The 14,112-nt window shown below is 49.6% G+C and overlaps 1 pseudogene; it reads left to right on the top strand.

Moving 5' to 3' along the window:
* The first annotated feature begins 425 nt into the window (after positions 1-425).
* LOC117077847 lies at positions 426-13,601 on the top strand (annotated as a pseudogene).
* The last annotated feature ends 511 nt before the right edge of the window (positions 13,602-14,112 follow it).

Genomic DNA, 14,112 nt, shown 5'->3' with positions numbered 1-14,112 from the left:
AATCTATATATTTTACATCTGTAACTTTTTTTTTACTTTTATACAACAGTGACATTAATTAAATCCCACCTAATAAAAACTGTATTCTAAACTTGGTGTAGTAGAAGGCTGAATAGCCTGACCCTAGATCAAGGTACACATTGTGTGGCTGAAATCACTTGGCTTTGTTAGACTTCATCTTTCTCCTACATAGGACTAGGTCGCCAGCCTAGAAAATCTCAAAGGTGCCTTACAACCTTTGAATGCATTGGTTCCATGGAAGCAGGAGGCTTAAGCTCTAGACCCATGGCTGCTGTAATTATACATAACTCGGGCATTGCCATAAGGGAGCCTTAGGATGGCAGTACGACACTGGTTCCTCAGAACACCCTACATGCAAATTGGCTCTCCCGAGAGCCGTTTTTTACAGTGATAATCTTGGGAACATGGTCCACCCAAATGCCTGTGCCTGCAGTGGATTTCTGCAGACTTCAGAGAATCTGGGCACCATCAAAGCCAAGCAGTCCCTGGTGTAGTGTCTAATAGGGACTGTGTAATTAGGGCATGTTTTATGTGAGATTCTGTTCAAGAAATGTAAGTACAAGAAAAAGACAGCTTTTCACGGCAGAGAGAAGATAATTCAGCTGTCTGGCATAGTGACTCAAAGCCATTGAAGGTTCTAGTCAAATGATTCCTGTTTTTGACTTTTTAAATGGCTTTTTCACTGTTATTGCCTCTGGCAACTGCCATTATAATGAAGGAAATTTTGTTCCACTAAAAGGCTACTCATTTATGGACTCAAGCCAGACCAAAATAACAAAGCTCTCTTATAATCCCGGTATATTTGCTGACCATTCCCATTTCCCTCTCTGGTTGTCCAGAAATAGACTCTCTTCCAAGGTATCACTTTTATTTATAGCCAATATGAAGGTCTTGTAGAAAAACATTGACTTCCAAAAACAACAGATGAATGTTATAGCAAGAGTGCAGAGAGAAGGGAACGCTTACACACTGTTGCTGAGAAATGAATTGTACAACCTCTGTAGGAAGCAGTATGTAGATTTCCCAAAGAACTAAAAATAGATCTACTCCTTTGACCCAGCAACTCCACTAATGATTATCTATGCAAAGGAAAATAAGTTATCAAAAAAGACGCCTATACTTACATGTTTATTGCACCTCAATTCACAATAGCAAAATCATGGAATGAATCTAAGTGTTCATTGGATGAAGAAAATGTGGTATACACACACCAAGGAGTACTATGCATCTATGAAAAAGAATGAAACTATATCTTTTGCAGCAACATAAATGGAGCTGCAGGTCAATATCCTAAGTGAGATAACCTAGAAACAGAAAATCAAATACCACATGTCTCACTTATAAGTGGGAACTAAAAATGGGTGTACATGGACCTATAGAATGGAATAACAGACACTGGATACCTTTGAAAGGGGGAAAGTGGGAGTGAACGAGGGTTGAGAAATTACCTATCTGGTTTTATGTTCACTGTTTGGGGGATAGAAGGCAATCCCCACCACTGGGCAATATATCCGTGTAACAAACCTGCACCCTTATGCCCTGAATCTATTTGTTTTTTCAACATTGACTTCCACGGTCACTACCTGTCTGTGAAATCACTCCTCATCAACCAGGACTTGCATGTCTTTTTGTTTCTCAGGTGAACTGTCACCCCTACAAGTCAGCCTGCAACCAGCCCTGGCCACCACCAGTTTCCCCACACTGAGCTGAATATTGGACATGCCCATCTTAGACATTCCAGCCCATTTTGAAATTCCACATCGATTCACCCGACAAAGTCTGAAGTTCCAGGGCAATTTATCTGGAAAAGCTCACCTGGAATCACGTGTCATTTCAACCAACACTATGGAAGAGGATGTGGCATCAAAACCAAGGGTATCAATTATTATAAGGGTTGTGTGGTGCTTGGTCCAGGTATCTCTCCTTCACGCCATCACTCCTTTCAAGAGCTGCCACTATTTTCTAATTTAGCACAGGAATTTAGATGCCCCTAAATAAGTAGGCATCCAGTATCCGCCCACACCCCTTTTTGTGAGAGTCTGTATGGAGACACTACCACCACCCCTGCTCTCCTACTGCATACCCTACCATGCCAAAGAATGGTGGCTCACACCTGTAATCCCGGTGCTTTGGGAGGCCAAAGACAAGGAACACTTGAGGCCAGAAGTATGAGAACAGCCTGGGCAACGTAGTGAGACCTCATTTCTACAAATAAGTTAAAAAAAAAAAAAATAGGGCATAATGGCACACACGTGTGGTCCCATTTACTTAGCAGGCTGAGGCCAGAAGATCACTTGAGCCCAGGAGTTTGAGGTTGCAGTGAGCTAGGATTATGCCACTGCACTCTAGCCTGGGCAACAGAGAGAGATTCTATCTCTAAAAAGAGGGAGAAGAAGGAAGGAGGAGGAAGAAGAGGAAGAGGAAGAGGAGGGGAAATACTGCTCTTTCTCAGACCCAAGGTAAAAAGGTTTTTGGTCTCATGTTGACCAGAAAGACACTGATATTTAATTAAGCAATATAAAAAGGCTCATTGTTAGGATTAAGGAGTAAGTAAAATCAATATTGAGATAGGAGGATGGAGGACATCAACTGAGTTCCGATCCCAATGAAGAGGAGAAAAAGCTACAGCTATCTAGGTGAAATATCTACTTATCCTAGAAGAAGCCTTTTGACAGCAACATAAAATTCATACCTACAGATTTTTAATTCTTACAGATGCTGTAGCAAATAACAACAATTGGTTGGCTTAAAGTAACAGATGTTTATTTTTTTCCAGTATTGGAGACCAGGAATCTGAGATCAAGGTGTGGGCAGGGGTGCGCTCCCCCTGGAGGCTGTAGGAGAGGATCCTTCTGGCCTCTTCCAGCTCCTGGTGGCTCCAGGTGTCCCTGGGCTTGTGGCCACATCACTACAGTCTCTGCCTCTGTCTCCACGTGACCTTTTCCTCTGTGTCTGTGTCTCCTCTTCTGTCTCTTAGAAGGACACTCACTGGTCATTGGATTTAAAGGCCACCTGGGTAATTTAAAGTGATCTAATCTCAAGAATCTTACCTTAATTACATGCAAATATTCTTTATCCAAATTAGTGTGCATTCACAAATTCTGGAGCTTAGTACTTGGGCATAAATTTTGGGGGGTTGGCTGTTGGAGGGGCTTTTATTCAACTCAGTACATCTTAATAAGGAATGAATGCCCCCAACTTGCCTTACAAGTCATATATTAAAAACAGTGTTGGCCTGACACAGTGGCTTGTGCCTGTAATCTCAACACTTTGGGAAGCCAAGGCAGGAGGATCACTTGAGCCCAGGAGTTGGAGACCAGCCTGGGTAACATAGGGAGACCCAGTTTCTACAAAATATTTAAAAATTAGCCAGGCATGATGGTGCATGCCTGTGGTCCTAGCTATTCAGGAAACTGAGGTGGGAGGATCACTTGAGCCTGGGGGTTCAAGACGGCAGTGAGCTATGCTCACACCACCGCACTCCATCCTGGGCAACAGAGCTAGACTCTGTCTCAAAAAAAACAAGACTAAAACATCAAAATAGAAAAGCAATAAAAATAGCCTCCACATACAAACTAATTACTCTTTCTTGAAAATATTACACTTTTTTTCTTCTATATCTCTACTCATAGCTCTCAACACCTTTCTTAAGCCCACATCATAACCTGTCTTGCATAACTTTGAGTGCCCGACTTTTCACTGGACTAGATTGTAGAGCTACATCCTTCTTAAGAATAAATCCGGCCAGGCGCGGTGGCTCGCGCCTGTAATTCCAGCACTCTGGGAGGCTGAGGTGGGCGGATCATGAGGTCAGGAGATTGAGACCATCCTGGCTAACACGGTGAAACCCCGTCTCTACTAAAAATACAAAAAATTAGCAGGGCGTATTGGCGGGCACCTGTAGTCCCAGCTACTCGGGAGGCTGAGGCAGGAGAATGGCATGAACCTGGGAGCAGAGTTTGCAGTGAGCCGAGATCTCGCCACTGCACTCCAGCCTGGGCCTCAAAGCGAGACTCCATCTCAAAAAAATAAAATAAAATAAAATAAAACAAAACAAAACAACAAAAAAGAATAAATCTACACTTTAGGTACCAGTAAATCCTTGCAATGCCTCAGACATTATAATCACATAATGCCTGGAAAATCGACATGAATTTATGTGAAGCATGAGCCTTTAATTTTTTTAAAGAAAAGTAGATTGTTGTTTTTCCACATCATTTCAGAGTTGTTCTCTAGTTATGCATGCCCTTTAATGCAGAACCATACAGATTTTGCTCTCCATTTCATACATCATTTGTTGAAATGCCCTTTAAAATGTAATGGAATATAAAGCTTTATGGGAAAAAATGCTGTAGAAAATAAATTATCTTCTCTCTTTGCATTGGGAACCAAAAGGTCTCACCTTATTAATGACCACAGAGACTCTCCTAAAGCAATTCTGGAAGTCAAAGACAGCCGGAGTCTAGTTTAATGGGAACCCTCATTAATTAGACAAGAGCACCAAGGCTATGACCACAGCAGCTGGTAGCAGCAGCCCTGCAGTGAAGTTGACTCTCAGAGGACACAAGGAAAGAGTGTGTTGGTAAGAAATGTACAGCAAAGGTGTAGCACATCATCATTTGATCTTGATATACTTGACTGTGGGCAAAGTACCTGTTATGTAAAACACGCTTTGTTAGTTAGGGCCATGCTGAGCTGCTTAAACTGATGAATGAACACCAAATCTCAGTTTTTGTTTTGTTTTGTTTTGTTTTGTTTTGTTAATAGCTGCTGTTAAGCCCAAAGTGTGTGTTTCTGGTTGGCTGGTGATGCTCTTTCAAGTCCTGAATCAGGGACTCAGTAACTTTCAACATTGTGGCTCAGCTCTCTTCAACAGCTGCCTCCCAGTTCTCTTGGGATATTGGTATTTATCAGAGGAGAAGGGATGGAGAAGGTATATGCATTTGCTAGAGTTGCCATAACAAAGAACCATAGACTGAGGGGCTTAAACAACAGAAATTTATTTCCTTACAATCCTGGAGGTTGGAAGTCTGAGATCAAGGTGTGGGCAGGGCTAGTTCCTCCTGAGGCCACTCTCCTTGGCTTGTAGACTCGGTGTTCTCCCTGTGTCCTCACACAGTCGTCTCTCTGTGTCTGTGTCCTCATCTCTTCTTATGAGGTGTCTTAGTCCATTTCAAGCTGCTATAACAGAATACCATAGGCTAGGGGGCTTAAACAACAGACATTTATTCTCCCACTGTCCTGGAGGCTATCTATCTACCTAAGTATCATCTATCTACTCATCTATCTATCATCTATGTATAATCTACCTATCATCCATCTATCTACTTGTCATCTACCTATCATCTTTCTATTTATCTATCATCTACCATCTATGTATCTATCTATCTACCTATCATCTAGCCATCTACCATCTGTCATCTATCTATCTACCTATCATCTATCACCTATCTATCATCTATCTGTCTCACCTGTCATTTATCTATGTATTTTTGTATCGTCATCACCTGTCTATGATCTATCTATCATCTATGATGTATCTATCATCTATCATAATCTTGGCCAGGCGTGGTGGCTCACGCCTGTAATCCTAGCACTTTGGGAGGCTGAGGCGGGCAGATCACTCGAGGTTAGAGTTCAAAACCAGCTGGCCAACATGGTGCAACCCCGTCTCTATTAAAAAAAAAAAAGAAGGCCGGGCACGGTGGCTCAAGCCTGTAATCCCAGCACTTTGGGAGGCCAAGACGGGCGGATCACGAGGTCAGGAGATCGAGACCATCCTGGCTAATACGGTGAAACCCTGTCTCTACTTAAAAATACAAAAACTAGCCGGGCGACGAGGCGGGCGCCTGTAGTCCCAGCTACTCGGGAGGCTGAGGCAGAAGAATGGCATAAACCCGGGAGGCGGAGCTTGCAGTGAGCTGAGATCCGGCCACTGCACTCCAGCCTGGGTGGCAGAGCAAGACTCCGTCTCAAAAAAAAAAAAAAAAAAAAAAAAAAAAGAAAAGAAAAAACCATCCTGGCTAACATGGTGAAACCCCATCTCTACTAAAAATACAAAAACTAGCCGGGCAAGGTGGCGGGCGCCTGTAGTCCCAGCTACTTGGGAGGCTGAGGCAGGAGAATGGCGTAAACCCGGGAGGTGGAGCCTGCAGTGAGCTGAGATCCGGCCACTGCACTCCAGTCCGGGCGACAAAGCGAGACTCCGCCTCAAAAAAAAGAAAAGAAAAAGAAAAAGAAAAAACAATTAGCCGGGCATGGTGGCAGGTGCCTGTAATCCCAGCTACTCGGGAGGCTGAGGCAGGATTATCACTTGAACCCAGGAGGCGGAGGTTGCAGTGAGCTGAGATCACGCCATTGCACTCCAGTCTGGGCAACAATAGCAAAACTCCAACTAAAAAAAAAAAAGAAATGTGAGAAATCTAACTTGACTGACTCCATTTTCCTTCAAACCTCACTGCTACATTGTTTTGTTTTGTTTTTGCTTATTCTAGTGTGGCAGCCAAGATAACTGTGTGAGGAAGTTAGTTTATAGTTAAACTTTGAAGCCAGGTGTGGTGCCACCCAGCACCTTAGGAGACCGAGGTAGGAGAGGATTGCTTGAGCCCAGGAGTTGGAGACCAGCCTCAGGAACATAGTGAAACCCCTTCTCAACAAAAAATTTACAAAAATTAGCCAGGCATGGTGGTGTGCACCTGTAGTCCCAGCTACTCAGGAGGCTGAGGTGAGAGGATCACTTGAGCCCAGGAAGTTGAGGCTGCAGTGAACCGAGATCGCACCACTGCACTCCAACTTGGACAAGAGAACAAGATCATGTCTCAAAATAAATAAATAAATAAATAAATAAATAATTGTGTATATATTTATGTACACACAGAGAGAGAGAGAGAGTTAAACTTTGAGGCAAGGAAACTGACCCCACTCCTTGACTGCAGATTAAAGCCACATTCAGAAAACAGGGTTAGAATTACTGTAGGGTCTTGAACTTTGCTAAAGAGTAGGCATAATCAATGACCTGCCATCACTTAGTGTGTTTTCCTGTAAGTTTTTCACTGCACCAGAGTCATGTAACCAGTGATCACAAGATGTATAACTTCCCAAACTACTCCTGTAGATAACATTACTGTTTGGATGAACAGAGGCAAGATGGTGCACTTCCGGGTTCTTCATCTCCCCCCCCCAAACTTTTCCGGCACGCGTGAAAATGCAGCCGGCGACCTGGGAAGGTGCAGACCAACTGGGCATGCGCCAGGTGACGTCAATCCGAAGAGACCAAGATTTACCTGGTCGCACCTGCGGAACGCCCCCCCGACACGCCCGTGCCCCGCCTATTGCCCTCCCACTCCTAGAAAAGCTGCTCCGGAGGGACCCCACACGTGGCCTTCCTCAGTCCTTCACTCCTGTCGGGATGTTAGGACTGCAGGAACTCCGTCCGAGAGCACCACGGGGGGACTCTGTGGGCCTTCTTTGCCGGAGGCCGACAGACCTCTTCCCCACACCTTAGGTGACCAAAATAAACTTGCAGTTTTGCTCCTACACTTGCCTAGTTGCTGGTTCTTTTGTGCCCGCTCTGGTGGTCTTAGAAAAACAAGTCAGTTGGTGCCGAAACCTGGGAGGAGACCCCTCCTCAGGGCCCCCAGGGTCTGGGGAGCCTCCTCCTCCTCCTCGTTCCACGCCGCAGACGGACCAGGACCTGAGACCCGCTTCCCTCACTCTCACAGCCTCTCTGGGGTAAGTGCCCTTGTCTCCTCTTTACCTCCCTCGGCCAAAATCCTGCGCAGGTCCGAGGTCCATTTGGAGCCACCACGTGGCTCGGGAGACCCGTTCAGGACGGAGACGTCCGCCTGAAGGTAATCTCCACTTTGGCTCCATGAGCCTCCAGTCTGTCTCTGCTGGTTCCAAAGGACGCTTTGAAGCCAGGCAGGGATCCATTTCCATTTCCATTGTGTCCATTGTGTCAGTAAAGAGGAAACAAACGGGAAACCCCCCAGTCCAAATTTCCAAAGAGCACCCCCTTAGGGTGCCTCCTAGCCAATTTAAAAACCTTACAGCTTGAACAAGACCTTAGGAGGAAGCGGTTAATTTTCCTTTCCACTGTGGTGTGATCGACCTCAGCAATTTCTGCCAGTGGCTAGGCAAGTGGTCTGAAATTAATTACCTACAAGGCTTTTGGGCCTTACGCTCTCGTCCCGACCTGCCCTATACTCCTCCTTCTCTCCCCGCTCTCTCCAACCCCTCCCTTCCTGCCCAGACTCCTCCTTCCTCTTCCTTACCTACTAGTAATCCACTCGGTCCCATGCCTCCTTCCAGGCCCCCAACTGGCTGTCTTGAGTCCCCTATCTCTGCCCACACCCTCCTACAGTGTTAGCGCCTTTGTGAGAGGTGGCTGGGGCGGAGGGGGTAGTCAGAGTACATGTCCCTTTTTCATTGGCCGATCTTTCCAAAATTGAGAAGCGTTTAGGGGATTTCTCAGCTAATCCTACCATATACATAAAGGAATTTAGATACCTTTGTCAGGCCTATGACTTAACTTGGCATAACCTCCAGGTTATCCTAACCTCTACCCTAAACTGACTGAGGTTCTAACCCAGTATACCCGCTTAGATCCGGCCTCCCCCACAGGGGCCACCATTTTGGCGTCTTATTTCATTTCTCAATCAGCTCCTGACATTCGTAAGAAACTTCAAAAGGTAGAGGATGGTCCACAGGCACCAATACAAGACCTGGTTAAATTAGCCTTTAAGGTCTATAACTCCAGAGAGGAGACGGCAGGCTCGCCTTGAACAGAAGTTACAGCTCCTAGCAGCGGCTTTACAGCCCAGTCGTAACCCCAGGCCAGAGAGCACACACTCCACAGACTCCAAGGCTACGAAAGGAGCCTGCTGTAAGTGCGGCAAGGCAGGACACTATGCCAACAGGCGTCCGCAAGGTCCCCGAGCCCCAACGCAGCCTTGCTATAAGTGCAAGGCATCAGGACATTGGGCCAGTGAATGTCCTAACCCTCGTCCACCAGCAGCCCCCTGCCCTGCTTGCCAGCAGGGAGGACACTGGAAGTCTGATTGCCCCACCCTGAGAACAGGTGCTGCGTCTCCACGTGACCCCCTTTCCCAGGATCCTGGGAGCTCCTTCCAGCTCCTACATCTGGACGACGACGACAACTGAAGGTGCCGAGACTCGGGGACCCCCATCACCCTCGCCGAGCCGCGGGTAACTCTCCTGGTAGCGGGTAAGACAATTTTTTAATCAACAGCGAGGCTACCTATTCTGTTCTGCCGTCCTTCTCTGGACCTAGCCTTCCATCCAATATCTCTGTAGTAGGAGTAAGCGGAAAGCCATCCACTCCACAAAAACCCCACTCCTTAATTGCTGCCTGGCCAACAACTACTCTGCGCACTCGTTCCTCATTCCCAGCTAAAAAGGGCCCCTACCGAAAGCAATCAGTGGAAATCAATTTGGCTTTCCCCCACTCGCCTCAAACTTACTAAATTTTCTTAACTATCTCATACTCTCAACCTTGCTGGGACCTTCCTTCTGGGTTTTGCCCCTATTCCAACAAATGCTGCCATTCCTCGTTCCTATACTAATACTGTGCCTTATTTTATTCTTCATCCGTACGTCCAAATGCCAACCATGGGCCCCGACCTTAACGACGCCCCTTAACAGCAGGAAGTAGCCAGACAGACCACGGCGCCCCTTATCACTATTACCAATAAAAGGTTGGAATGTTTGGATGAACGGAGGCAAGATGGTGCACTTCCGGGTTCTTCATCCCCCCACCCCCCAACTTTTCCCGCGCGCGCGAAAATGCAGCCGGCGCCCGGGCAGGTGCAGACCAACTGGGCATGCGCCAGGTGACGTCAATCCGAAGAGACCAAGATTTACCTGGTCGCACCTGCGGAACGCCCCCCGACACGCCCGTGCCCCGCCTATTGCCCTCCCACTCCTAGAAAAGCCGCTCCGGAGGGACCCCACGCGCGGCCTTCCTCAGTCCTTCACTCCTGTCGGGATGTCAGGACTCCAGGAACTCCGTCCGAGAGCCCCACCGGGGGGACTCTGTGGGCCTTCTTTGCCGGAGGCCGACAGACCTCTTCCCCACACCTTAGGTGACCAAAATAAACTTGCAGTTTTGCTCCTACCCTTGCCTAGTCGCTGGTTCTTTTGTGCCCGCTCTGGTGGTCTTAGAAAAACAAGTCAATTACTATTATAAAGCCTAAACAATGGTCTTTGAAATATTTTTCAGATTTAGCATTTTGGCAGACCAAGAGATGCCACCTGGTCCTGAGATACCCTCTCCTGAGAACTAACTCACCTGCACAAAGACAGTTTTAGACACCCCTGAGATTTCATCCCTAGCCAATCGTTGCAGTCCCCCAGCCTTCTGCCCACAAAAGTACCTTGAAAAACCATAGTTTCCAACTTTTTAGGGAGACAGATTTGAGAAATCTCTCCTATTCTCCTCAATTAGCTGTCCCTGCAATTACTAACCTCCCTCTTTGCTGCAACATCTGCTGCTCTCAGTGCATTGAGTTTTTGGGGGACTGCAGGAAAGTAGAACCCCTCAGACTGTGACACTCTCCTGCCTGCCTTTCCATCCAATCACAATGTCCTTTCCCTCCTACCACATTCTTTAAACATTTAGGTCACAATATTTGGTTTAAGAAATCATCAGTGCTTCCATTATAATGACCATTGCTGTCAGGCCTCTGAGCCCAAGCCAAGCCATCGCTTCCCCTGTGACTTGCACATATATGCCCAGATGGCCTGAAGTAACTGAAGAATCACAAAAGAAGTGCAAATGCCCTGCCTCACCTTAACTGATGACATTCCACCACAAAAGAAGTGAAAATGGCCAGTCCTTGCCTTAAGCAATGATAGTATCTTGTGAAATTCCTCTTCCTGGCTCATCATGGCTCAAAAAGCCCCCACACTGAGCGCCTTGTAACCCCCACTCCTGCTGCCAGAGAACAACCCCCCTTTGACTGTAGTTTTCCTTTACCTACCCAAATCCTATAAAACGGCCCCACCCTTATCTCCCTTCGCTCTTTTCCGACTCAGCCCGCCTGCACCCAGGTGAAAATAAATAGCCATGTTGCTCACACAAAGCCTGGTTGGTGGTCTCTTCACACGGACGCGCATGACAATTGCAATGATATTCAAAGATGAACCAGTGACTACAATGATTATGTCTTCTTTCTTCCTTTTTCCTGGAGTTAGTAATTTTTTTTTTTGATACAGGGTCTGTCACCCAAGCTGGAAGGCTGGAGTGCAGTGGTGCAATTATAGCTCACTGCAGCCTCAAACTGCTGAGCTCAAGGGATCCTCCCAACTCAGCCTCTGGAGTTGCTGAGATTACAGGCATTAGCCACTGCACTGGGCTGCCTTCTTTTTATATACAAATTACTTAGTGCCTGAAATTATTTTATCCCGGTGCTCCAAAAGGCCTGCCATGTGCCCCTCAATTCATCAGTTTTTCTAACTCCCACACTTGTAGTCCATTCATTCCTGCTCTTTCTTCCTGGATGGCTCCGTGTAGCATCTTTTGAACCCCATCTCCAACATGAACTGTTTGCCTACGGAACCTGGTGAATGGCTGTCACCCTGGCCACCAACTGCACTTCTCTCCTCCACTGGATCTCCTAATTTTCTGCATCCACGTCTTAATTGTTCTCAGGTTGCGCCATCCTTTTTCTGAAGAACATCTTGTAGTAGCTGTCTAAGAAAAGGTGTAACAAAAAGAGTCAAACTCTGTAAAATATTTGAAGAAATTTGTTCTGAGCCAAATACGAGTGACCATGGCCCATGACACAGCCCTCAGGAGGTCCTGAGAACGTGTGCCCAAGGTGGTTGGGGTGCAGCTTGGTTTTATACATTTTAGGGAGGCATGAGACAGCAATCAAATACATTTGAGAAATACATTGGTTTGGTCCAGAAAGGAGACAAGAAGAAGTGGTGCGCCAGGCCGGGGGGCGGGGGGGAGGGGTGTGGGTGAAGTGGGGTTCCAGGCTGTGGGTGAATTTAAACATTTTCTGGTTGACAATTGGTTGAGTTTATCTAAAGATCTGGGATCACAGAAAGGAATGTCTGGGTTGTGATAAGAGGTGGTGGAGACCAAGGTTTTACCATGCAGATGAAGCTTTTAGCTAGCAGGCTTCAAAGACAAGACAGAATAGGTTGTAAAATGTTTTCTCCCTGCTGAGTAGCCGGGTGTGGACCTGTGCGCCTCTGCGCCTAAGAGGGTCGGGGCGGTCGGTCGCGGTGAGAGGTCGTCCTGGGTACCACCCGATGGGCGCCTCGGGCGCGGAGGGGGGCGTGACCACCTCCCCAGCGCCGCGCCTGCCCACGATAGCGGGGCACGCCCAGGTCTCCGGCTCCTGGGCTGGGTCGCGGCAGGGGCGGAGCGGGTGCGAAGGCGACGCCCCCAGCCCCTAGGCCTCGCCCAGGCGGCTTCCGCTCGCCCCTTCAACGCGCCCGCGGCTACCGAGCTGGAGGAGGCAGCGGGCGCCAGACTGGGAATGCGCAGGGCCCCCGCCTCGCTCTACAAGCCCGGGCCGCGGCCTCCACCTTCCCCGCCGCCCGCTGGCGCTCCTTGCCCGCCCCCCGAGGCCGGCGGCTGCTCCCACCTGGGGCCGTTGCTGCTCGTGCCCTGAGCGCCGCACAGCCATTATCCCCGCCGCGCCGTCAGCCGCGCAGGGCCGCGGGCGCAACGGAAGGCGCCTTGGCGTCTTGGGGGCTCCGGGCCGCGTGGGCCGAGTCCTGGCCTCCACAAGCCGCATGGCGCGCATAGGGATCCTCAGTTGATGCCGCCGCGCCGCCCTCCTAGGCTGCGTCCCCAGAAGCCCGGCTCCCCGAGCCCTCCGGCCCGGCCCGGGCCCTGGACCTGAGTGCGTCCCCATGGAGGCGCCCGGGCTGGCCCAGGCGGCCGTGGCGGAGGAGACCTCCGACTGGGCGCCGGCGCTCTGCCCCAGCCCTGAGGCGCCGGCGCTCTGCCCCAGCCCTGAGGCGCGGTCGCCAGAGCCGCCTGCCTACCGCCTGCAGGACTTTACACGCTGGTCACCGTGGGTGAGTGAGTGCGCGCGGGGACTCGGCCCATAGGGGTGCGCGGCGCGGCCGGGACGCTGTCGTAGGACAAAGGGCCCCGGGTGCCGGCCTCCTGGGGAGGGCCCAGCCCCGCCGCTCCGGCTCGGGATCCCAGCGCGGGACTGCCCCTGCGCCCTGGGTCTCCCTGGGGGGCGCTCAGGGAAGGGGAGCGCACCCCTCAGCCTCGGCGAGTACCCCCGACCGACCGGGTGCCTTCCCTGGAACGCCGACGGCTCCTCTCGGAGACCACCCTCCATCCCCAGCACACACAGCACTCTGGGGCCTGGGCCGTCCGACGTCACCAGATTTCCTGTGGGTCACCTCGCCTGGGCTACCTCGTGCGTCCTCCCAGGCAGCGGCCCCAGGGACACGGGCGCGGGATCCGAAGATCCCTGCGGGCCTCCCCCAGGCCAGCCTCCCCGAGTGCCCAGCGGCAGGGTCCTCGGCGGGAAATGTACAGATTCCTCCAGGGGCTGCAGGAGGAGCTGCGCTCCGGGGGATAGGTGTTCTGTGGCGTTGTGAGGATGAAGACGGCGGAGTTGGGTACGGATCCTAACATGTCCTGACACCGCCTGTGCTCTTCGTCTTTTGCGTCTGAAATGGGTAATTCTTGTATTGGACGCTTTATCCGTTTCCTTTGTCTTCTATCTTTGAACTTAACCCTGAATGGGCAGCTTGACAGGTTTCGAGTTTTCGGTGCGCTGGGATCCGGACACGCGCTGGCTTATGGGGCAGCCCTGAGTGGGTCAGAATATCCCAACCGGACATGGGCGCTGGATTTAAACAGTTGTCGGTGGTCAGCCTGTGCCTTCTTAGGGCAGGGGCGGTGTTGCTGGAACAGGACTTCTCAGACCCTCTAACTCCTGTTTGTCCTCTCGTTTTGGACAAGAGGAACCTGGGCTGGGAAGCCCAATGGCTCAGGGTCATAGCTTCTGGCTTAGGAAGACCAGAGGTCATAGCCCAGGAATCTTCAGGCCTGCTGAGGAAGAGGAGACTCTGCTTCCTTCAGTGACC

This window comes from Trachypithecus francoisi, unplaced genomic scaffold, assembly GCF_009764315.1.
Source record: "Trachypithecus francoisi isolate TF-2019V2 unplaced genomic scaffold, Tfra_2.0 Lachesis_group6, whole genome shotgun sequence".
In the NCBI taxonomy this organism is placed as follows: Eukaryota; Metazoa; Chordata; class Mammalia; order Primates; family Cercopithecidae; genus Trachypithecus; species Trachypithecus francoisi.
This window is presented reverse-complemented; position numbering and strand designations above follow the sequence as displayed.